Here is a 26224-nt window from a genome sequence, read left to right on the forward strand (position 1 = left end):
TGGAAAGCTATAAAGGGAAAGTGAGTGACAATTTGAAAAGGGCTTTGAGGATGCTAAAACTGGGACCAGCCCAATTATTGTGCTGTGCCCAAACATATTAAAACCCTCTGAGAGTGCTCCTAGGAATAACCCTTTTCCCTGACCTTCAAAAAAATATTCTCAGCATCATCTTGGCTGCATTCCTCTTCTTCACCTGTTTTATCCAATCTCTCACTAAGCACTGCTATTTCCTCCACTTAAGTCTCTGAAACCAAAGCTTCAGAGGTTAAGAATCACATGCAGAGTTAGTTACACAGCAGTAAGTGACCAAGCCAGGACTTAAAACCAAGTCTGGCAGATACTAAGAATAGATGAATGTCTTTACTGCATCTTTACTTTGCAAGAGAGCCCCTGGGAAATGTGTTTGGTGTAAAGCAGGCCAGGGTGCTAGATCTTTGGTAACAATACTCGGCGTCTCTAGAAACACTTCCCCCGTGACCTTTGCCTTCTGTACTCACAGTTGGTCCCCCTATGAGCCTTGAAGAAGTTCCCTAGAAAATGAAACACATTTTTAAATATAAGTGTAATGACCTGTAGATATTGGGAATGCAGGCTGAGACGCAAACTGAAGTGTGCAAATGGATGAGTCAGAATGTGAACTGTGAGGTGAACAGTTTAAGTTTTAAACAACTTTATCCAAAAGTAAAATTTCACATTAAAAAAAACCCAGCATGGTCTGAAACAGATATATACGAATCAACAACAGCAGGAGGTGGGGGACTATTATTTATAATATCCTAACTTTATTCTTTGGGACTTCCCTGGTGGCTCAGACAGTAAAGCATCTGCCTACAATGCAGGAGACCTGGTTCAAACCCTGGGTTGGAAAGATCTCCTGGAGAAGAAAATGGCAACCCACTCCAGTATTCTTGCCTGGAAAATCCCATGGATGGAGGACCCTGGTAGGCTACAGTCCATGGGGTCGCAAAGAGTTGGACAAGACTGAGCAACTTCACTTTCACTTTCAACTTTATTCTTTAATCATTTATACCCTATCTAAAAATGTTGAAGGTGACCTACATATACACTTAAACAATTAAAATAAGGATAAAAGGATTAGAGTTAAGTAATAAAAGAAGAAAGATGTTTGAACTATAAAACCAAAGATTTTAAAATCGTGCACGATAATCACAATCACTTAAGTCTACAGAAACTATTTTTCTAGTGCAAAATTCTAAAACCGTGGTTCTCAAAATGCAGGGTCCCTAGGAATGACCTGGTTGCTGCTGCTAAGTCGCTTCAGTCATGTTTGACTCTGTGCGAACCCACAGACGGCAGCCCACCAGGCTCCCCCGTCCCTGGGATTCTCCAGGCAAGAACACTGAAGTGGGTTGCCATTTCCTTCTCCAATGCATGAAAGTGAAAAGTGAAAGTGAAGTCTCTCAGTCTTGTCCGACTCTTCACGACCCCATGGACTGCAGCCTACCAGGCTCCTCCGTCCATGGGATTTTCCAGGCAAGAGTACTGGAGTGGGGTGCCATTGCCTTCTCCAAGGAATGACCTGGTAAGCCTTTGTAAAACAGCTTCCTGGGATACCCCTGCAATTCTGACTCAGATGGTTTTGCCCAAGGCCAAAGAATCCACATTTCTCCTGTCAAATCTGTTAGTATTTAAGATATTTAGGTGCTCCAATGTTGGGTACATGTATATTTATGATTGTTACAGCTTCTTGATGAATCTTTATATAATGATCTTCTTTGCTTCTTGTCACCATTTCTACCTAAATATCTATTTTCTCTAATACAATTATAGCTCCTCATGCTCTCTTTCGGTTTCACTTACATGGAATATCTTTCCCCATATCTTCACTTTGAGCCTATCTGTGGCTTTAAAGTTAAGTAAACATCACATAGGCAGCATAAAGTTTGAGCCTGTGTTTTTTTTCTTCCCATACAACTATTCTATGCCTTTTAACTGGAGAATTTAATTTATTTACATTTAGAGTAACTATTGATATGTAAGGACTTATTAGCACTGTTGTATTAAATTTTTCTGGATATTTTGTAGTTCCTTAGTGTTCTTGTTCATCTTTTGCTACTTTTCTTGATGAATTGATGATTTTCCACAGTGGTATGTTTGATTCTTTTCCCTTTGGCTTGTGAGACTCTATGGTGGCTTTTGTTTTGTGGCTACATGTGTCAGACTTTATTTTGGGGGGCTCCAAAATCACTGCAGATGGTGACTGCAGCCATGAAATTAAAAGACGCTTACTCCTTGGAAGGAAAGTTATGACCAACCTAGATAGCATATTCAAAAGCAGAGACGTTACTTTGCCAACAAACGTCCATCTAGTCAAGGCTATGGTTTTTCCTGTGGTCATGTATGGATGTGAGAGTTGGACTGTGAAGAAGGCTGAGCGCCAAAGAATTGATGCTTTTGAACTGTGGTGTCGGAGAAGACTCTTGAGAGTCCCTTGGACTGCAAGGAGATCCAACCAGTCCATTCTGAAGGAGATCAGCCCTGGGATTTCTTTGGAAGGAATGATGCTAAAGCTGAAACTCCAGTACTTTGGCCACCTCATGCGAAGAGTTGCCTCATTGGAAAAGACTCTGATGCTGGGAGGGATTAGGGGCAGGAGGAGAAGGGGACGACAGAGGATGAGATGGTTGGATGGCATCACTGACTCCATGGACGTGAGTCTGAGTGAACTCCAGGAGTTGGTGATGGACAGGGAGGCCTGGCATGCTGCAATTCATGGGGTCACAAAGAGTCGGACACGACTGAGCAACTGAACTGAAAGCATCTTATACATTTAACAGCCAACATTAAGCTCAAGAAATCAGAAAGAAGAATCTAAGCCCAAAGTTAGCAGAAGGAAGGAAATAATAAAGGTCAAGGCAGAAATAAAAGAAACAGAGAGAATAAAAATAATAGAAAACATTAACAATGTTAAAAGCTAATTTTAGAAAAGATAAACAAAACTGGCAAAATATTAACCAAGCTAACTATGAAAAAAGAGAAAACACTCAAACAAAATCAAATTTGAAAGAGATGATACAATTAATGCCACAGAAATAAAAAGGGTCATAAGAGAATACCTTGAACAGTTATATGGCAACAAATTGAATTACCTAGAAAAAATGGATAAATTCCTAGAAACATACAACCTACCAAGACTGATTCATGAAAAAAATCAAACATCAGAACATATCAACAAGTAAGGACAATGGATCCATAATCAAAAACCTCCCATCAAAGAAAACAGCAAGATCACTGGTGAATTCTACCAAGTGAAATTCACTGGTGAATTCTACCAAGTGAAAGTCGCTCAGTCATATCTGACTCTTTGTGACCCCATAGACTATACAGTCTTTGGAATTCTCCAGGCCAGAATACTGGAGTGGGTAGCCCGTCCCTTCTCCAGGGGATCTTCCCAACCGAGGGGTCAAACCCAGGCCTCCCACATTGCAGGTGGATTCTTAACCAGCTGAGCCACAAAGGAAGCCCAAGCATCCAAGTAATTAATACCAATTATTCTCAAACTCCTCCCAAAAATCGAAGAGAAGGAAACACTTCCTTCATGTAAAGGAAATGTAAATTCATTTTACAATGCCAACATTATCCTGATATCAAATCCAGATAAGGACAATGCAAAAAAAAGAAAACTAGAGGCCAGTATTGCTGATGCATAGAGATGCAAAAATTCTCAACAAAATACTAGTAAATTGAATTCAACATTACATTAAAAGGATACACTGTGATCAAATGGAGTGTATTCCAGGAATGCATATTCAAATCAATAAATGTGAAACCCCAAATTAATACAGTAAATTTCTACATATGAATGAGTTCCATTCCAAGAATGTGTTCATAAGTCTAGTTTGTTCATTAAGCCCAACAAAGTTAGCTTAGATACTCACCTAACATAATCAGCTATATGGTACTGTACTGTAATAGGTTTATAATACTTTTCACACAAATAATACATTAAAAAAACACATAAAATAAACATTTTGAATCTTACAGTACAGTACCTTGAAAAATTCAGTATTACCAGCTACATCCCACTGCTTTTACACTTGTTTCCTGACATCCTGGGCTTCAAATAAAGATACTGTACTGCTGTACTCTATATAGTACAGTATAGCAAAGTGTGCAAAAATACAACTACTTATAGGCTATGTATGCATGTAACAATGTATGCTAGATATGTGACTAACTTACATGATTGGGCATGCAAGTGCATGTTAGCATCTTTGAAAGTCTGAAAACTGAAGGTTTGTATGCAAGGAACTTACCTTATAATAAAAGAAAAAAAATTATATGATCATCCCAATAGATGCAGAAAAACCATTTGACCAAACACCACATGCTTTTACAATAAAAAACTCTAAACAAATTGGATACAGAAGGAGTGTACTTCAACATAATAAAAGTCATATATGACAAGCCCACAGCTAACTCATCCTTAACAATAAAAGGTTGAGACCTTTTACTCTAAGATCAGAAATAAGTCAAGGGTGTCCACTCTCTCTACTCAATTCAACATAGTACTGGAAGTCCTAGCCAGAGCAATCAGAAAGAAAAAGACACAAAAGGCATCCAAACTGAAAAGGAAGAATATAAAACTGTCTTTGTTTCCAGATGAATCTTATACATAAAAAATTCTTAAGACTCTACTAAAAAACTGAGAAATAATCAACAAATTAAGCCACAGGATACAGAATCAATACACAGAAGGTAGTTGCATTTCTATACATTAACTATAAAAAGAAATAAAGAAAACAATCTTATTTATATTAGCATCAAAAATAATAAGATATTTAGGAAAAAATTTAACCAAGAAGATAAAATATCTGTACACTGAAAGCTATAAGGTTTCGATGAAAGAAACTGAGGAAGACACAAATAGAAAGATGTGCCATGTTAATACACCAGAAGAATTGGTATTATTAAAATGTCCATAATATCCAAAACCTCTACAGATTCAGTGCAATCCCTATTCAAAATTCCAGCGGTGTTTTTCATAGAAATAGAAAAAAGACCTAAATTTGTATGGAACCACAAAGACCCTGAATCGTCACAGCACTCCTGAGAAAGAACAATGCTGGAAACCTCACACTTCCTGATTTCAAACTATATTACAAAGATACAGTAATCAAAACAATATGGTATTAACATAAAAAGAGACATGTAGAGCAATGGAACAGAATAGAGAGCCAGAAATAAACCCTCACATATATAGTCAACTAATATTTGACAGTGGAGCCATAATTCCTCAATGAGGAAAGTGTCTTCCCTAAACGACGATGGGAAAACTGGATACCCACATGCACAAGAAAAAGCATCTTTCACTACTATCAAAATTTATTTGAAATGGGTTAAAGATTAAAACATAAGACTCACGTGTATAAGAATGGGTATCTTGCACCACTCACAAAATTTACTTGAAATGAGTTAAATACTTAAACATAAGACTTGAAACCATGAAATGCCTCAAAGAAAACATAGGTGGAAGCTCCTTGACATGGATTGGCAATGGATATGACACCAAAAGCACAAGCAACAAAAGCAAAAATTAATCATGGAACTACATCAAATTAAAAAGTTTCTGCACAACAAAAGAAACACTTAACAAGAAGAAAAGTCAATGTATGGGATGGGAGAAAAATATTTGCAAATAATATACCTCTAGTTAAGGATTAATATCCAAAATATATAAGGAACTCACACAATTCAACAGCAATTTAAAATTTTTTTTTAAAAATGGACATAGGAACTGAACAGACATTTTCAAAGAAGACACACAAATGTCTAATAATTCTCAGCATCACTATTCAACAGGGATATGCAGATCAAAACCACAATGAGGTATCACTTCACACCTGTTAGAATGACTATCATCAAAAAGACACGATGACACAGATGTGGAGAAATTGACAAATTGACACAGATGTGGAGAAAAGGGAACCCTTGTGCACTGTTGGTAGGTTGTTAATTCATGCAGCCACTATGAAAAACAGTATGATGGTTCCTCAAAAAATTAAAAACAGAACTACCCTATGACCTAGCAATCTCATCTCTGGGTGTATATGCGAAGCAAGGGAAAGAGATATCTGCACTTTCATGTTTATTGCAGCACTATTCACAACAGCCAAGATACGGAAACAAACTAAGTGTCCAGCAATAGGTAAATGGGTAAGGAATATATGGAACGTATATACAATGGGATATTTTTCAGCCATGAGAAAGGAGAAAATCCTGCCATTTGGGATGACATGGATGGACCTTAAGGGCGTTATGCTAAGTGAAATGTCAGATAAATAAAGTCAAATACTTTATGTTCTTAAGTACATGTGGAATCTAAAAACGCCTAACCCATAAAAACAGAGAGTAGGATGGTTTTATCAAGAGCTGACAAGTGGAGTGAATGGGGAGATGTTAGTCCAAGGGTATAAACTTTAAGTTATAAAATGAAGAAGTTCTAAGGAACTAATATACAGTGTGATGACTTCTCCAAAATATGAGGATACTCTTCTCAACTTTTCTGTACAGCAGAAATTAACACAGCATTGTAAATCAACTATACTTGAATAAAATGCATTTTTAAAAAAAAGAGCTACAGATCACATGTCCTGCTCCTCCTCTTCTCTTGATCTTCTGCCATGGCCTCAAATAAATCTCATTCCTCCAAATACTACTCTACTTGTCTTTTTGAATGTCTGCTGCTCTGGGCGTCTTCTGTGCACCCTGGGCTCCCCCTTCTCTACCTCTCTGTGTCCCAAAATCAGAGCACATGGGCCACACCAAAAGCTTCCTTGCCTTCCCAGCTCTGGTCATCTGCTGGATCACAGAGTACCACAGGCTGCATTCACTCACCTGCTAAAGCTTCCAGCTCCTGACTGGCAGCCCCCTCCAGGGCCATCCACCCCAGTTTCCAGTAACCAGTCTTGTCTGTGCTCCTGCAAGCCTAGGTGGGGTTCCCCATCAATTTTAACCTAGGTTAAAAGGGGTAGGCTGCTTTTTTTTTTTTTTTTGATCTTTCATGTTGCTCATACCCTCGTAAATCACACGCCTTCTCAATTTCCCAGTGCTGGGTGCAGGGGAAAGGATGGTGTCATGGCCACTCAAGAAAAGAAAAGGGGGACTTCCCTGCTGATCCAGTGGTTAAGACTCCATGCTCCCAATGCTGGAGGTCCAGTTTCAATCCCTGGTCAGGGAACTAGATCCCACAAACAGCAACTAAGTCCCAGTGCAGCCAAAATAAATAAGTAAATAAAATATTTTTTTAAAAAAGAAGTGACAAAGTTGTTAGAGGCCAGACCACCTTCACAGTATTTGAAGGCAACCTCATGTGTTAGGGCAGGTAGCAACATCATTACTGTAAGAAAGGGAAAAATTGGGGGGAAAAAATCATTAGCAGAATTTTGCAACACAGTTTAGCAACTTTCAAATGAGATAACAATAAAAGTATGCTAAACTTGGTTTTTAAACGTGCACTAAAAAGAATAAATACCTAAAGTGGTGATGAATTCTGTGAGTACAATCAGTTTTTCCTATCTGTAAAACTAAATATAATCATCCATCCCTACATTTAAAAAGCTTACCAAGTGCTTTTACACATATTTTCTCATTTGTGCTCCTCACATCAACCATAGAAAGTGGTTAGTATTGTTCCCTCCACTCATGAAAGGTAGAGAAAGAGGCTTTGAAAGTTTAAGGGATTTGCTCACAGACTCACATAGGTGGTACAGGCAGGCACTCAGGGCTCTACTTGTAGCATGAGTCTAGCTCAGGGAAGGAATATATTGCCTTGCCAGGCTGGTCTATAGGTTTCACATTATATCAAACCCATTGGTTGGCTGTGGTTGCCTAGAGTCCTGTGTTGCAAAGGATTCTGAGGCTGAGTGTGGACTTGAGAGAAAAGAGTATTGTGCTTAATTAGCATCTAACAAGACACAGCATTGAGAAGCAGTAGCATCACTCCCTTTTGTTTCCTAACCATGCACAGGGTTTGAGAGCATGGGCTTTGGAGGTTCACAGACCTGTAATAAGGCCTGCTCCACTCAATATTCTGGGCCTTGGTTTCCTCATCTACAATCAAAAACCAAAATACCAACTGCCTCAAGGAGTTGTTTCTTTTCTTTCCCTACCTAAATTTATTTTCACTAGAAAAGAAGCTGTTATACTCATCTGAGAGAACGAATCAATCAGAGAAAACTATTAACAAGACCCATTCTAAACTTAACAACTGAATAAAGTAGCAGAGTGTAGGAGGGGAAAGGTTGGGCTTAGACACTGAAACCCTGGAGTCTGGCCCAGTCCTGCTTTTATAGTTTGTTCTAGAACTTCAGAGAAGTCCGAGAAGAGTTGTCATTCCTAAAGTAAGCCCAATGGAATGTACTGTTCATAGAGTCTTTATTAGACACAGGCTACATGATTTGACGGCACTTAAAAATCAGTAGACAACAGTCCAATATAATTTATCAGCCATCCTTAGATGAGTGTCTTCTTTGCAGATCTTGAGGAGTTCTGTATAAGCTGTGTCATGGTAAGCAAGTTGATTTTCCTAAATAAAGTTTTCTTAATCTCTATAATCAGATTGTTGAAACAAAAAATTTTTGAAAAAGTAACTTCTGTATTGGGCAAAGGATTATGGGAACGATTCTTGTCCATTTCTCCACTTCTTATAGGGTTATATCATCTTTCTAATAATGACAATAATCGTAGGAATAAAGGATTTAACATCTGTTTGAAATGTTAATCTCCTTAGAATCAACTTATTCTTCTCTTATTTTTCCATTGCCTTTGATTTCCTCTCTTACTTTGGAAGTTTTAGTAATGCAACTTATTTATTTATTTCGGTAAGTGGCTCTGTCTAGAAGAACGTGGAGTATGTGTGTTGTGCACGTGCTTAGTTCCCAATAATGACTGAAAAGTGAAAATGAAAGCCTTGGTCACTTCATTGTATCTGACTCTTTGCAACCCTATGGACTACAGCTTGCCAGGCTTCTCTGTCCATGGAATTCTTCAGGCAAGAATACTAGAGTAGGTAGCCATTCCCTTCTCCAGGGAATCTTCTCAACAGGGATTGAATTCAAGTCTCCTGCATGGCAGGCAGATTCCTTAGCAGCTGAGCCACCAGAGAAGCCCTGATAATGACTGATAATGAAAGATATGAAAGCTCCTCATGCCTAAAAGTCCATCTTTTTTTCTAACAGTGGCATCTATGGCTCTCATTGGTCTTTTCTGTGATAAATGTTCCTGGGAGGGACAGCAGCTTAAGCCCCCAAACCTTGGGGCATCTGAGTCAATTATAGATTTCCCAGAAGCTACAAGAGTATTTTGTGAGTGCTAATATCCAGAGGAGGGTAAGAAGGTGCTTGGAACAGGAAGGCTGCTGAATTGTCAAAGGATTCCAGAGGCCTGGTCCCAACTGAAGCTCAAATATAGAATGATGTACCTCTCAAATTCCTGTATCTCAAAACACAAGGTTTTAAATTGGATATGCATCAACCATCCAACCATCATATTCATAGGACTTCACTACTTATGATGTGTATTATAGATACAATTTACATTTTAAAAACCTTTGTAAGTAATAAAATCATTCTCACTTGGTCAGAGGCAATGTAACTGAGCAGGATTCTATTAGGGCTTCCCAGAACAGGACTCTACCCACCCACCCCCCATGTCTTCCACCTGCCTTTTGTCTGTAGAAAAACTCCAGTTAAAAATAAATTTAATCGGAGAAGTGAGAAGATGCAGAAAGAAAGGAAAACAGTCACACAAAACAAAACAATAATAATTCTGCTATTAAACAAAGTCAAGGACCTTTAGTTCCTCCTCAAGGGCTGTAGATAATATTCTGAGTCAGGTCCTTTGAGCTGTTTTCTAGATACTGAAACCCCCACCAGATGGAAGAAGTTAACTGTCTACTGCCCAAAACTATGTAGACCCCAGACCAGTTAGAACCAGAAGGTTGATGATGTTAACTCCTGATTACCTCACCAATCAGAAGAATGTCCACAAACTGATCTCATGTATCACAAGCTCCCTCCCTCACCCTGTCTTTATAAACTTTTCCCTGAAAGTCTTCAGGGTGTTTGGGACATTTAAGCACTAACTGCCCAGGACTCCTTGCTTGGAGCCTGCAGTAAATATTACACTTTGCTTCACCATCATCTGGCATCAGTAGATTGGCTTTACTGCACACAGGTAAGCAGGCCCGAGTTTGGTTCCATAAAAGCAATGTAAGTTGAACTCAGGTCTGTGTTTTTCGCTCATGATAGATAGCATGTGTTCTTCTGTTCACTCTCTAAATCTGGAAAAATGTGTTTCATGTGTCTAGATCTCATGTACTTCTAATTTTCTCTTTTGATCAGTCAAAACGTCATTGTGAGACCCAACAACAAATGAATGAATGAATATACATATATACATCTATAATATTCATTATATATATACAAACACACACATAAAACACGTATCTCACAGCCCACAAATCTTGTTTAAGTGGCTCTTTCAGGAAGATTTATAACACTTTGCTTTACAAAGAAAGTTTAAAAAAGAAAGAAAGTGAAATGAAATAATAACTGTTCCCTAGTGCAATTACTGTGTCAAATATTCCCCTAGGGAAAGGAATTTGCTCTTATTGTGAAATAAATTAATATAGAAACCAGACTCCTGCGGTAACTTTTCTTTATCCCCAGGCAGTATTTTCCCACTACCGTTTTCAGAATTCACTTTTGGCGATTCACATATGGGAGGTTGGAAATAGCTAGAAATTGTATGTTAGAATTTCAAATATATTCCCATTTCCAAAAATGTTAGCAGCTCCCCAAATTATCAGGGTGCGCACAATCATTTAGAGATCGCCTGCCCCAGAAATCAACTGCTTCTCTTCTTCATCCACAGGAAGGGTAAGAGCTTTGTCCTACCATCCACTCAGCTGCCACAAATCAGGATTTCTGTCCCTGTAGCTACCATTTGCCCAGAAAATTCGGAAGGACAAGGCCCTTTAGGCTGTAAGAAAAGTGCAGAAACAGCCAAGCGTAGTCTTTTCCCCATACCCATAAGTCAGCCTTCACTGGACACCTTCACTACCCAGGCTGCCAGCCCAAGCTCTCTGTAATTCCTAATTAGGTGTTCACTGCTCAATGAATACTCCATTAGCCTCACACTCTCTTAACATCAAACCATTGGACAAAATTCACTTCATCTCAGCCATGTTATGAATGAACTTACAATCAACGGTTGAAATCCACAATGGCTGAAATTCACTCTAAACTAATCTTAAATCAACATCACAAGGCCAGTGTATGCAAAATTGACTAGGGAAAGCCTTAACCAAACTACAGAGCAAAGCAGAGTCTTGAGGAGGAGGTTGGTTATTCATTGGGGGAAAGGGACAGGGACAGGAATCTGGACTACACAGTGCCAACAAATATTAGGCCTGGAAAAAAAGCTAAAGGCTATTCTTTGTTGACCTTTATGATTTAAGCATCTGTGCCTGGACTCTTTGTGTCATGGGAGCCTTGATGATGAACTAGTTCAAACCTCTTAAAGGAGATCCCTCCAAGGCAGATATTTTGTCCCTTAAATGTAAAAATGACAAGAAGACATAGCATCAACTTATATTTACTGAGTTCTGACTACATGCCAGGTTTTGAGCTAAGAGCTTTATATGTTTAGCTTGTTTATACTGCACACCCTGAAAGGTGGGTATAATTATTATCTTCATTTATTAGGAAAGAAAACTGAGGCCTAAGAACATAGCTATCACTCCAAAGAACAGAGAGCCAGCAAACGCTGCAGATCAGAGGCCCTGTGTCCTATACCATGAGCACTGTCTGCTAGAAGGATTTTCAAATGCCAACAGCCTCAATAATAATTAGTATCATTATGGATCATTTATTAAGCACCAATTATGTTCATTTGGGATGGGTGTGTATGAAAGTATAGTGTATTTTCACTCTGTTATTTTTGGAGTCAAGCTGACTTGTATGTGAAACATTGGTACAGGGTAGTAAACTGGTTAAGAGCCAAGCTGTGGCATCAGATGCTCTCGGATCAAGTTTCTACTTGCTACTTGCTGTGTGACTTTGCACAAGTTACTTGACTTCTCTTAGCCTCATCTATAAAATGAAAACAATAACGGCACCTACTTAATAGGGTGGTTGTGAGGATAAAGGAAATCATCTAAGGAAAGTGCTTAGAATGGTGCCTGGTACATAGTGAAAGTTAAATAAACCTTGTAATTATTTTCCTCTGTTGATAGAGAAAAATTTTTAATTGTCAGTAGGTAGGCAAACAGCCAGTCCTAAAGGAAATCAACCCTGAATATTCACTGGAAGGACTGATGCTAAAGCTGAAGCTCCAACATTTTGGTCACCTGATGTGAAGAGTTGACTCATTGGAAAGACCCTGATGCTGGAAAAGATTGAAGGCAGGAGGAGAAGGGGATGACAGAGGATTAGATGATGATGTTGGCATCACCAACTCAATGGACATGAGTTTGAACAAACTCCAGGAGATGGTGAAGCACAGGGGAGTCTGATGTGCTGCAGTCCATGGGGTCATAAAGAGTAGGACACAAATGAGAAACTAAACAATAAAGGTAACCAGTATGACTCCTCCACTAAAAATACAAGTGGTCACATTGTGGTTTTACACCAATGATCTTAAAATGATAGACTTCTCTTTTTATAGTGTTGGTTTAGTTAGTTAGCCAATTAGTTTCATTGGGCATTTCAGAGAATGCATCTATGGACCCATTTTAAGTATCTTCTGTGAATTGCTTGGACTAAGGGAGACAAGGCACTGAAGGGTGGGGGAGGGACCATAGAAACAAGAAGGAAAGTAAACAGCATTGCAAAATTCTGGGAAGTTATAGTTTTTGCTAAAGAGAATATTAAGGGATTATATTCTTTTCTATTAATTCGTACATCCTCACTGTACAGAATTTAGAAAACAGAAACATGTGCAGAAACATTTTAAAGACAAAAAGAAGAACATTCACTCCCATTATCATAACACTGCTGCTATTTTGAGACGAGACACTAAGCAGTAAGCACTGGCATGGCCAGACCAATTGAGAAGAGAAAGTGGCTGTTCTGATTGGCTAGTGCCTCCCCTAACAGTTGTTATCTGCTTTGAATATTGCTCCTATGCTTGTGTGTATATTTCATCCCTGTGCGTTTATTTTTAATTATGTGAGAAACATACTGAATATTGGTTTGTTCATACTTTTTAATTGTTTTTATCACGTATAATGAACTTTTCCTACCATCAGACATTCTTTGAGGGCATCACGTTGAAATCATTTACTAATAATGCAAGCAAATAGATACATTATAATTTAAGTGTTCTATTACTGTTCAATATTCATGTAGATTCCATTTTTTGCTATTATAGATATCTCTATATATAAAAATTTGAGTAGCTAATGTGTTGTCCTTTTTACCACATATTTTTTTATACATAAAAATTTGAGTAGCTAATGTGTTATCATTTTTACCACATATTTTTACCACATATTTACTTCCATAGTAAAATAACATTTTAATTTTAGAACAAGTTGTTACTTCTACAAATCACTGGTTATTTGGTATGTTTGTTATTTCAGTTAGTAAGTCGTGTCTGACCCTTTTGCAACTAGAATGAAATTTATACCAGGCTTACATATAATATTGGTTTCCCAGGTAAAGAAACTACCTGCCAATGCAGGAGATACTAGAGACTTGAGTTCAACTCCTGGATTAGGAAGAACCCCTGGAGTAGAATATGGCAACCCACTCCACTATTCTGGCCTCGAAAATTCTGTGGACAGAGGAGCCTGGTGGGCTACAGTCCATGGGATCACAAGGAGTCAGAATCTACTGAGCACACATGCCTACATATACTATTAAATGTAAATAAATGTAAAAGCATCCTTTAAAAGGTAAATTGCTATAAACTATGTTATTGTTGTTATTTATGGTAGTATTAGTATCATCAATTGCTGATGTTATAAACTGTCTGGCTTTTACCTTGAAGCTTTTTTGACTTTTAGCAGATTTATTCCTCACCTAAACTACATGATAATGCAATTTTATTTGCCTTCACCTAAAGATAGGTCATACCCCTCTCCTGCCATTATGTGATGATTGTGCCATTGCAAAACACCAAATATTGGCATAACAAGTACCTGAACACACTTCATTAAACACCTGTCCAGGTAAGAGCAAATGGACTGCAGCCTACCAGGCTCCTCCATCCATGGGATTTTCCAGGCAAGAGTACTGGAGTGGGTTGTCATTGCCTTCTCCAGGTAACAGCAAAAGGGAAAGTCAAGTGGACATGTGTTGTTTGCTTCTTCATTGTTTGGCACACACAATACCCCTTCCTGCTGCTGCTGCTGCTGCTAAATCACTTCAGTCTGTATGACCCCATAGACAGCAGCCCACTAGGCTCCTCTGTCCCTGAGATTCTCCAGGCAAGAATACTGGAGTGGGTTGCCATTTCCTCCTCCAATGCATGAAAGTGAAAAGTGAGTTAAGTTGCTCAGTCATGCCCAACTGTTAGCAACCCCATGGACTTCAGCCTACCAGGCTCCTCTGTCCATGGGATTTTCCAGGCAAGAGTACTGGAGTGGGGTGCCATTGCCTTCTCCAATAACCTTTCCTACTAGACATCAATACCTTGAATTTCTGGAACATGGTGCTACCATGATGGTAAAGCCCAGAACCTTCTAGAAACCATGATGTGGAATCTGAGGATAGAGTGAACAATGGACAAGGACAAGCTGAGAAAGAAAGAGATTGGGTCAAACTCATAGTTTTGGAAAGATGGCAGGCTAAGTATAGCCTGAAAAAAAACCCTACTATACCTACACAGAAATGCTACATATGCTAGACATGAATTATTTTCTTAATACAAATCTGAGATCATACAAAGGAGAAAAAAACTGTGAGAGTGTACGCACACACACACAGACACACACGGTCATTCCCTCCCTTTCCTCTCCATTTCTCTCTCTCTCTCTCTCTCTCTCTCTATATATATATATATATATATATAAATCAAGTCAGAAGTTATCTTGCCAGCTTCCCTGGTGGCCCAGTGATTAAGAATTCACCTTGCAATGCAGAGGACACCAACTCAATCCCTGGTCCAAGAAGATCCTGCATGCTGTGGAGCAACTAAGCCCATGGGCCACAACTGCTGAGCCTGTGCTCTGGACACCAAGAGCCACAACTACCGAAGTCTGCACACCTAGAGGATGTGCTCCATGATGTGAGAAGCCAGCCACGCAATGAGAAGCCCATGCACTGTACCTAGATTAGCCTTGGCTTGCCACAACTATGGAAAGATGCACATAGCAATGAAGATCCACTGCAGAAATAATTTAATAAATAAAAAATTTTAAAAAGGAGATAGCATGGTTAATCTCAATCCACAGATTTAAAGTCAGCTGAAGATGATAGAGTGGCAGAAAATAAGTAAAGATCTCAAAAGATGAGCTCAGATCCCCACCAGAAAGACTTCCATGGTAGTCAAGTGAGTGATGGCCATCTCTCTTTCTAAATGGCAAAGGAGAGCACTAAATAATAAGGAGGAGTGACCAACACAGCAGAGGAACTAGAGATGGGGTTTGCAGAAGAGGAGGTAGCCAGTGAAAGTGCGAGGAAATCATTCCCAGGCCTTGTTAAGAAGACATCTGTTTGGTACCTGCCAATATCATCTTTAGTACTTTCAAGCAAATGGATTTATGCTGACTCTCATGTTTATGCTGTAATCTTTGCCATATGTTAATGAGATTGACTGTACATGAGATAATCAATTATTTTCAGCAGCTTGTATCTTAAATGTTATTCTGGTTATCTTGATTATGAGCTTAAATACCAGCCTGGTGATGGATTCACCTTTTAACTTTTCTCTCTTAAAAAGAGCAAAATCGGGAAATCGAAATACACCCCACATAGATTTTTCAATATGTAGTGAAAGTTAGTAATGGCACAGTTGTAGCTGAGCTGGCATTTAAACATGTAATCTGCTGACCTTGAATTCCAAAGCAATTTTTATTCCTTAAAAATTTGGAACATATAAAAATTATATTAGCATCAATTATTTTAATCATTTTTGTTAAAATTTATCTTTCTCAATTTCGGTGCATTGACATTATAACCCACTATCTCTTCTTGTCTCAGTTCCCTTATTAATATTCATTGGAAGTATCTGCTACTTCAATAAACCCAGACTAACTTTTTATTACATATTCATAAGTATTACTTTCTAAAGGTTTTGAGCTACTTCCACCTTCATTGAAAATAATAATTTGCACTTCATACTAATGTAAGTGACACCTCCAAGATGGTCTAAAGTAATGAATCAGGATGGACTTCAACTCAGCAAGCACCTCTTCTTGGCCACTCTGCCTCTGAACATTACACCATTCTTGTGTTAATCAACGGTCTTCTTGCTGATGGGGGTCTGAGGACAAAGACCAGAACTGACCACTTCAGCCCAAAGCAGGGTTCCTTAACATGGAGGTTCTGGCAGGGTTTCTGGCATTTTGTGAATCTCCTATAATATGAATAGCACGCAGGATTTGGGGTGCAGGTGTGTGGTACATTTTTCTGGTGAAGAAAGCCTATAATTTTTATTAGATTCTCAAAGGAAGCTTTGATGATATGATGGGAATGGTGGTGGCAATGATGGTAATAATGATAATTTTGAACCCCTAGCCTATGAAATGTTTTTTCTGGATTTACATCGAATATTGTTGGATTCATTTGGTGAGTACATGGAGGGTACATGTTGTACATAAGAAGAAGTCCTTAAGGATAAATAAATGCTTCAGAGTCCGTGCTCACCTCTTGTGCTGAGGAGCTGGAGCAGGGGTATTGAATTAAGAATATGTGGATTGTGACCTACCGAGGGAGGGAGCACACATTGTTCACAAGGGGGAGGCAGACAGCTCCCTCAGCATCCAGCTCCCACTTTGGGGAAGTGAAACCACACATGGGGTCGTTTTAAGGGCACAATGTCAATACATCCACACAAAGGAAGTCGAATCACAAGATCCTAGATGCCAGAGGGCACAGTGAGTCAGGGGAAAGGCAGGCCTCCACCATGCCAGGTCTTGAGGGAAGAGACAACGGGTACCGTTGGGGCGGAGGTCACTAACTTTTGTGGGCTTTACTGTAGGTCGTTATTTTTAAAGGGGCCCTAGGAAAAGCAAAGCAGGAACTGATGGCAAGGCCTTATCAAAATGTCCAGGCTCTGGGTGTGAGGAGGGTTATCAGACTATAAAATGTCTACATGGCAACTCTGAAAAACAAGCTGTTTTTCTCATCACATCTTTCTCCTGGACCTGTGAGGCTGAGTCACAAGGGCTTGCTTCCAGTGCCGACAGATAGACCTTAAGAAGAACCACTGTTAAGGACGTGATCAAAAGTATTCTGCAATAGTTCCACACTATCGCAGAAAGAAACAATGGACTATAGCCCAGAGGTGACTCATACCACATGATTGTATCCCAGGCAGCCAAGGTCTTCCGTCCCCATTCTAACAGGAAGTAGGTGTCATGCAAGTCAGACTAAGAAATCTTGGCACCAAAGATGACTCAAGTCAACTTCCCATAGTGACCCAGGATGCTCTGAGGCCAGGACAAAGCTACCTGTGGGGAGGCCCTCCAAGAAAACCTACAGTTGCCCTATAAAATGTGAAATTCAGGGGAACACCAACCCAAAAACCTCTGCAGGAAATGGCCTGAGTTTGGACTATCTTTTACATTGCTGCTTGTATTTGACCTGCCAACTTTGCCTCCATCCATCACTAGCCACCCTCCCTCTATGTTAGGTCCCTGTCTGCAATCTCAACCTTTCTAGCTCGTTTCTCTGGTTGGCCTTCTTTTGGGCATTCATTAATTTACTCGGCAAATATTTAGAGGCTACTAGAAGGCTTTGGCTAGAAGCTGTGCAGGTACCAAGAAAAAGTCACAATCTCTTGCCCCTAATAAGCCTATGGTCCAAATGCATTTGAATACTCAGTTTTATAATTACCAGGTCAAGCTTTAAAAGAATCCATGGCTCCTGAAACCACCACTATATCATCGGCCTTAAATCCAAGGATCATCTCTAAGGAGGTTCTAGTGCCTCTGAGTTACACCCTTGGTTTGAGTAACATTTATAAACACATTGATCAAAAACCAACACTCTCTTCCTGCTGAGAACCAGGCAATGTCTCCACCAAGGACAACTCCATGCTTCTGAAATATACCACTTTCCCAAGAACCCACAATCCTAAAAGTCATTACTCCAAAGGAATTTAAACTGGTAGGGAACTCAGATCCCCACTTTAATTGTACACTTATCATGAATCACTTTGGGGTAAAGATATTTTTTTAACATTGACATCAGTTCAGTTCAGTTCAGTCGCTCAGTTGTGTCTTACTCTTTGCAACCCCATGAATCGCAGCATGCCAGGCCTCCCTATCCATCACCAACTCCCAGAGTTCACTCAGACTCACGTCCATCGAGTCAGTGATGCCATCCAGCCATCTCATCCTCTGTCGTCCCCTTCTCCTCCTGCCCCCAATCCCTCCCAGCATCAGGGTCTTTTCCAATGAGTCAACTCTTCACATGAAGTAGCCAAAGTATTGGAGTTTCAGCTTCAGCATCAGTCCTTCCATTGAACACCCAGGACTGATCTCCTTTAGGATGGACTCATTGGATCTCCTTGCAGTCCAAGGGACTCTTAAGAGTCTTCTCCAACACCACAGTTCAAAAGCATCAATTCTTTGGCACTCAGCTTTCTTCACAGTCCAACTCTCACATCCATACCTGACTACTGGAAAAAACATAGCCTTGACTAGACGGACCTTTGTTGGCAAGGTAATATGCTTCTGAATATACTATCTAGGTTGGTCATAACTTTCCTTCCAAGCAGTAAGTGTCTTTTAATTTCATGGCTGCAGTCACCATCTGCAGTGATTTTGGAGCCCCCCCAAAAATAAAGTCAGCCACTGGTTCCACTGTTTCCCCATCTATTTCCCATGCCCACCAGATGCCATGATCTTCGTTTTCTGAATGTTGAGCTTTAAGCCAACTTTTTCACTCTCCTCTTTCACTTTCATCAAGAGGCTCTTTATTTCCTCTTCACTTTCTGCCATAAGGGTAGTGCCATCTGCATATCTGAGGTTATATTGACATAGTGGCCATCAATATGCCTCATACCCTACCCATGTCAATCTTGATGACAACTCTGAAATACTCATTGCTACTTTCTTTAGGGATGAAGAGCTGAGGCATGGAGAAATTCACAAGGGTAGTAGTAGCAAAGCTAGGACTCGTTCCATGCATCTTACAGATATTTTGTGAAAATTATCTTTTTCTGTGAAGTTCTCTTAAGATACCCAGATGAACTCTGTACATCAGTGAAGCCCCTGGGACATTACAAGCCATCCCGCTCACCAATATTATTTCCCTTAACAGGTAAAAAGAGTTAAAGAAGTTACCAAGTAATATTTTTAAGAATGGACTGATTCATTCAACATTAACTGAACATCTGCTATCTGTCAGATGCTATCCTGGGATACTGAGTAGAAACACCATGTTGGCCCTTCACTACTATATATGCATGAAAGGTGTTATTAGAGACATCAAGACACTAAAACTCCTATAGTCACTGCTGCCCTGGCCACATCTGTCTTCCACATTCTGTGTCTCTTTCTGTGCCTTTTCCATTTTATTTCTTCAGACACACAAACTCCCATACTCTTTGCCACCTCCTATATCAGAATTTACTTTAAGAAAGACCTCAATCAATCACTCACCCTTCAGTAGGAATTTTTTTGTCTGAGAAGGCCTCTCCCAGGGCTTTTAAAACTAACTTCCAATGGGAAAAATAAGTTGGTCCCTTATCTTTTAGATCTGAGATGTTGGCAAGCACAGCTAAAATTATAACTTAAAAACAGCTAAAGTGCCTTCCCAGAATCATATCTGAAGGGAGATGGAGGAAAGCATATTTGAGAAAGGCCAATTATAATCCAAACCTTATGGTGTGCCCTCTCCTGTATCTTATCTTCTTTATCTATGGGAAGAAGCTGCCCACTTGGTTTTTTTCTGAGATCTCTGGCATGATCTTTACAAGATAATTATTTTTAGAAGTTCACCTGCACTCAATTCCTAGCATAGTGATTCTCTCTGAGGCGAGAGAAATCCCTAAAGAGGCAGATCAAACCCCCCAGGTGGAACAGAAGACCATAAGTAATTTGAGAAAATGCATTCAGTTTTACGTTTTTATAGTTTAAAAATGAAAACACAACCATCATTTTCATAGCACAGAAACTAAAGTCCAAAAAAAAAAAACCCTATCTTACCTGATGAAGACAGACAGAAGACACTGACTTTTAATGGAGATGGTCGAGGCGAGGCAGAGGGAATAAGGAATATCTTATAACCCTGGCAGTGGAAAAAAAAAAAAAAGGACATTTCAGATACATCAAAATAAAACACAAGCCTGAAAATATTGGAAAAGACTGCCCTGTTCTGTTCTCAGTTTACATGTTGAATGAGTGAATAAAAGCGTCCGTCATCCTCTTAGCCATCTCACACATGTTTCCCTACTGCCAGATCCCTTCTCTTATGCCTTCTCCATCTCCAGAGGACCAAGCCATGGTGGCTATGATCATGGCTTCCCCTGTACAATCGTTTTAGATCACCCAGTATATTTCAGCTTAGCCATCACACCACACAACGGGGAAAGGCGGACTGTTGTGCTTGATCCCAAGACCCACCACCACAGCAAGCAGCAGAAGCGGCCACACCATGTAGGAGACCTGAGGGACTGACTCGACTCTTTACAACCCAGGTGCCCTTAATCCGAGCCAGCAGTACCACAGTATACAAACTAAGTTCTCTCCTCAGAAGGACGGTGTCCAGTCTGTAAAATTCTGTAGTGAACTTGGGTGTCTTCTCTGTAACATCTATGCTTGAATCTCCTCACACAGGGCTCCAGAGAAACACCTCCACCAGCAACCTCACCATAAGCTCCCCAGCAGCCACGATGGCACCATGAACTAGGTGATCTGTCACGAGAAGCTACTCTTCCTCCTTTCCCAGCGGTTTCCAAGAAACACCAGGAGAGACGGTTCTGTTCAAAAGGGTGTGAACAGCCATAGGCGTTCACCAGGAAACACAGCTTGGGGATTGTCCTTTTTGGTTTTGTTTTGTTTTCCTGGAAGTCTGAGCTGAAGGAATGGATGGGGTCTTTCAACAGTGAGGTTGGCTGGTGACCTCTTAAGTCCCCAGGAGGGGACCAGTCCCATATAGAGTAGAGATGATGCTCCACAGCAGGTTGAGCTCCTCCTGCAATAGCATCTGGAGATTCAAATTCCAGACCTTCCTAGATGAAAGGAAAGGAAATAAACTTTCCCTTCTCCTTGGTCCACAAAAAGCTCACTCCTCAAACTTGAAGGTGCATAGGAATCACCTGGGGATCTTAAAATGTAGATTCTGACACAGGAGGCCAGGGTGGGGCCTGAAACTCTAACAAGCTTTCAGGGGAGGCTAGTGCTGCTGAGTGCTGTTTACTCTGAGTAGCAAGGCAATAAACACAACAACCCACCTACTCAGCTAGGTCACCCCTGAGGAGTGGGGGTGGGGGTGGGGGCAGGTACTAGGAGGAAAGTAGAAACATACAGTTGATAGTTAATGTGCTTATGTACTGTTTATCTTTTACCTTTGTGTCCTATCTTTGTAATTTTTTTTTAAAGGGCAAATATATAATCTAATAAGGACTGCTGTATCGTGTAGGGAACACTGCTCAGTATTCTAAAATGACCTATATAGGAGAAGAACCCAAAAGGAGTAAATATATTTATGTATATGACTGAGTCAGTTTGCTGTACACCTGAAACTAACTTAATATTGTAAATCAACTATAGTCCAATAAAAACGCAAAATTTAAAAAATTTTAAAGGAAGAAAAGAAAAGGAAAAAGGACTAGCTCTGAGTTTTTTCTTGCTATGAAGTTGGTATCTGTTCACACCTTGCCTGAAGGTATGCTCCAGAATTCTGAAATATCATAACCTAATACTCGAGCATGTGGAAACCAGGGGACTCGCTCTGAACAGAAGGCTGACCACAGTCATGGTCAGATCTTGGTGAGATGTATGCTTGACAAACCAAGGATATGGATGGTCACATGCGAGGGCAGCCTGAGGCCACAGGATAACCATGGCACATCTCCCAGGATACACAGAGATTTGGGTATGGGGCAGGGGCAGCTAACACCCATAATTTAACTAATAAATAATTTAAAATATAATTTATATCAGAACAAACATGGATGTTTTATGTGGTAGAATTCAGACTTTAATACATTTTTCAGATTAAACAGACGCCTGAAAGAAAATTTCTCATTGCTCCCAGATCCCAGTCTCCCCTGTGATAAAAGGGCATCTCGGTTTAAAAAAAAAATCCTGGAGAAGGGATGACCCATGTGAACCATGGTGAGACTTAGACTAATGAGCCCACAACCATCTCTGGGGATGTAGACAGGGAGACACCTGCAGCAATGGCAGCAATTCCCAAAAATACAATCCCCACTCAGTCACCCATGGAGAGTTTAACTGTCATGTCCCACCTCTGTCAGTCCTCAGCTCTGTAATCTTATATTTTCAACTGAACTAAATATTGCCAACAACTTGCCCCACAAATATCATTACAAAAACACGTCTACATTGGTTCTACACTCACCCCTTCCAGACTTTCTCCTCTTCTCACATTTATTTCCATTTATCTAGAGAGAAACTTGGAGAAGGCAATGGCAACCCACTCCAGTACTCTTGCCTGGAGGATCCCAGGGATGGCGGAGCCTGGTGGGCTGCCGTCTATGGGGTCGCACAGAGTCGGACACGACTGAAGCGACTTAGCAGGAGCAGCAGCAGAGAGAAACTGAGCACTTTCCTGGAATTTTCTCTCCTTTGCCTACAAGATCCAGTCTCTAAATCCTGTCATCTCTGATGATGCCCCCCATCTCCTTAGGCCGTTCTCTCCCTCTCCACCTTGACTTAGCCCTCATCTCCTCTCACCTGGACTACTTCCATGTGGTCTCCAAGCCAGTCTCACTCTTCGGGGCTACTTTCCACCTCAATATTCCCTGCACTCACTGGCTGCTGGAATGATCTTCCTAAAGCAAGAACTCAGACCTGTTCTTTCTTGTCTAAGAGCTTTAACTGCTTCCACTCCTTGTCCGCATCCTTCTCTCTGGATCAGATCCAAACTCCCAAAACAAGCTTTCTAAAGGCCCTTTATAACATGGTCACCAAACTGCAGTTCCAGCCTCCGCCCCTCACCGCTCTGTGCAGGGCCTCTTCTTGTCGTCATTCTCTGGCCCACACCATGTTCCAGGATCACTACTCTGCAGACAGAGTGTTCCCTCTGCCTAGAATGATTCTTGCACCTTCTTCAGCTAATGAAATCTGCTATTCTCTAAAACTCAGTTTAAATGTGGCATAATTTATGAAACAGTCTGCAGACCTCATGCTGATATAATCCCTTTCCCTCCTGGTTCCCACAATACACCGGGTACCTGCTTCTATTACTGACCTTTGCCACCACGTCATGATTATATATCTACTGTGCACTCTTCACAAATCAGAGCCGAGTATCTCTGTAGCTCCAAAGTCTAGCCCAGAACAACCCAAGGAATGAGTGCATGAAGTAATGGAAAGTGGATTTTTTACCCAGCTGTCTGTTTAATTCCACACTTCTGACCCAGGTAGGAGGCTACTGATCCCACTTGAGGGAAGACAGGAGTGAGGGAGCCATTAACCATTTCTGTCCAGTTGAAAATCCTCCCCTTAGACCAGGGGAATGCCAGGAACCAAAACCTTGCATGGAAATGTTGGTCCTGCATCGTTGGTTCTCTCACACCAGTCCAGTTGGTGACACTGCTGATTTCCAGCTGTGGGTTGGAAAGAGAGGGAACAGATACATTTCTGGGCGAAAATTCAGGATAGAAAAATTGGATGTCTTCAACCTCCTTAAAGTCAGGTTTTTGTAATTTCAAAATGCTATGAATGAATTCCCAGGACATAAAAGTATAAAGGAACTTGAAGTTCAAGTAAATGTGGTTAGAATTGTCTGTGCTGGTACATATTAGGTCGCTAATACTTATGTCAACATGATCCAGCACTGTCATGATATATGTTATGTCTTCCTAACCAAATTGTAAGCTTCTGAGAGTGAACGCTGTATTTTTACCTACACTGGGTTAACTCTCTGGGCCTAATGCTGTCCTTTTAATACAGGAGAATTCCAATAAATACTTAATGATCAAGGGTTGTCTGTATATATGCATGTCTATATATACTAAATAATTTTTTTCTATTGTATTTTGCCTACAGCTTTCACTTTAAAAATGGAAAGAGATGGAACCGATCAAGTTTTGCAAACAAAACAGGCATATAGGCCTGTGCTGATACCTAAATGGGTTTTGCTTTTGGTCCTGCCAGAGGCAGGAGGATAGATTAGTTAACTCCTCCAGGGGTCTTCAAGCCCTGTGGTTTCGTTCTGCATTTTTCTCCGGAGAAAGTCTACGTAGTCAACTATCTAACCGATGCTGAGACATCACTTTGGATTGAATCTGGCATCTAGAAACCACACTGGTGAATCTTAAGTATGTTAATATGGATAATTTAAACCTTATAAATAGCTTCCCATAATGTGTTTCTTGCCTGAGGGGGTCTTTTGGTTGCAGTACAGTACAATCAGGCTTGAGTTTGCAACTTAAAAAGAAAACCAGAATTTGAGAAGTATAAAATTTTATGTAGCTTTTTCTTTCAAAGCTCATGTTTATTAAAAGGGCTGGTGGTAAGCCCAGGGAAAATGGAGCTGTGAAAGGGACACCGGGAGGTTGCGTCAGCTCTCTGTGGGTTCTTCCTTATTAAATTGGTGTGGTTTCAAAATCAAAAGCTAATTATTCCAATATTCTCACCTGAGTTGGGCAGCCTGCCTGGGCTGTGATGACTCCCGCTGAATCTTCACCAATGGGCAGGTAAAATTTGGGTGATGACACCTGGAGAATGAATAAAGCAGGAAAAAATATACGGGACTTTACTACTCTATTCCTAATTTAGAAACAGCTGAAAACATAAATTGGGCTTTAACTAGTTTAATAATTATTTCCACACTGCTTATCTTTTTAACTCAATGTCTTCATTGTCTTCTAAAACAAGTGTCAAGATGATAAAAAGAGGTTCTTAGGACTTCCTTGGTGGTCCAGTGGCTAAGACTCTGTGCTCCCAATGCAGGGGGCCTGGGTTTGATCCCTAGTCAGGGAACTAGATTCCACATACCACAGCTAAGATCCAACGCAGTCAAATAAATAGAAGAAATATTTTTAAAACATTATAAAAGAAATCTCTTTTTTTTCCTGCCATCTCTCTGCTCAGTTCAGATTTCTTCTATGTGGACTTGTTCTCAGGCCATTCCCAGTGGCTGAGCCCAGCACCTCTGCTGTGATGGAAAAAGCCACACTTTAATCCTCTACTTTGCTTTATAAAAGAGATTCTTATACAAACTGCTCCTTATGTGTGCTTAGACATTTGTTTAGTGGTACAGAACTTTCCAGAGAAGTTTCATCCCCAAAAGTCCTTCTAAAAGGTGTTTGTGGGTAGTCAACACCCATGGAAAGCCCTCTTAAATGAATTCAGGAGGGCATCCACCCTGGCATTCCCTGGTTACCAAATCCAGAAGTTCTTAGCTGAGAATGTTAAGCAAATTATATTTTTAACTTGCAGTTCATTTTGTAGTTATCAAAGAAATCAAACAGCATGAGAAGTTCCTGAATTTCTTTTTGAAATATGACTGACTTGGCTAAACAGCAATTTTGAAAATGCAGGTTTGAGAATCAGACCATGTGAGCAGATCACAACTTCACCATTTGGGGGAGAGGGGTTTCAGTTTCCTTGTCTATAAAATTAGATCATAAGAGGAGCAGCTTCATAGGTATTTGACAGAATTAAATGGGAAAATGTAATCAAAATGCTTGTATAGGGGAAGCTCTCATTACATATTTGCTATCATTATTTTAAATATGCAATACTTGTGGTTTCAGGAGCCTTACCAATAAAGCAAATAGAGTGTGATCCTAACTTCTAGTGAATTTACAAATTATTAAACAAGGCTCAATACAGAGGAGTCGAACAAGAACACTGATGCATCTATAAGTAATTTAAATACTTTGATAATAA

At 40.1% G+C, this 26224-nt stretch overlaps 1 long non-coding RNA gene across 6 annotated transcripts in view; it reads right to left on the bottom strand.

Moving 5' to 3' along the window:
* The window catches only part of LOC147364554 (uncharacterized), a 49456-nt gene extending 24407 nt beyond the window's left edge, over window positions 1-25049 (bottom strand). The window contains exons 1-3 of one of the 6 annotated variants that reach the window (XR_015134671.1): window positions 24967-25049; window positions 23714-23934; window positions 20345-20426 (exon numbers count right to left, since the gene is read on the bottom strand). This is a non-coding gene — a long non-coding RNA (uncharacterized LOC147364554). The other 5 variants (XR_015134669.1, XR_015134670.1, XR_015134668.1 and 2 more) reach the window with 5 other exon arrangements.
* Window positions 25050-26224: the final 1175 nt, after the last annotated feature.

The sequence above is a fragment of the Bos grunniens genome, chromosome 10 (genome assembly GCF_055505025.1).
Source record: "Bos grunniens cultivar Pamir isolate PY7600 chromosome 10, Bosgru_T2T1.0, whole genome shotgun sequence".
Classification (NCBI taxonomy): domain Eukaryota; kingdom Metazoa; phylum Chordata; class Mammalia; order Artiodactyla; family Bovidae; genus Bos; species Bos grunniens.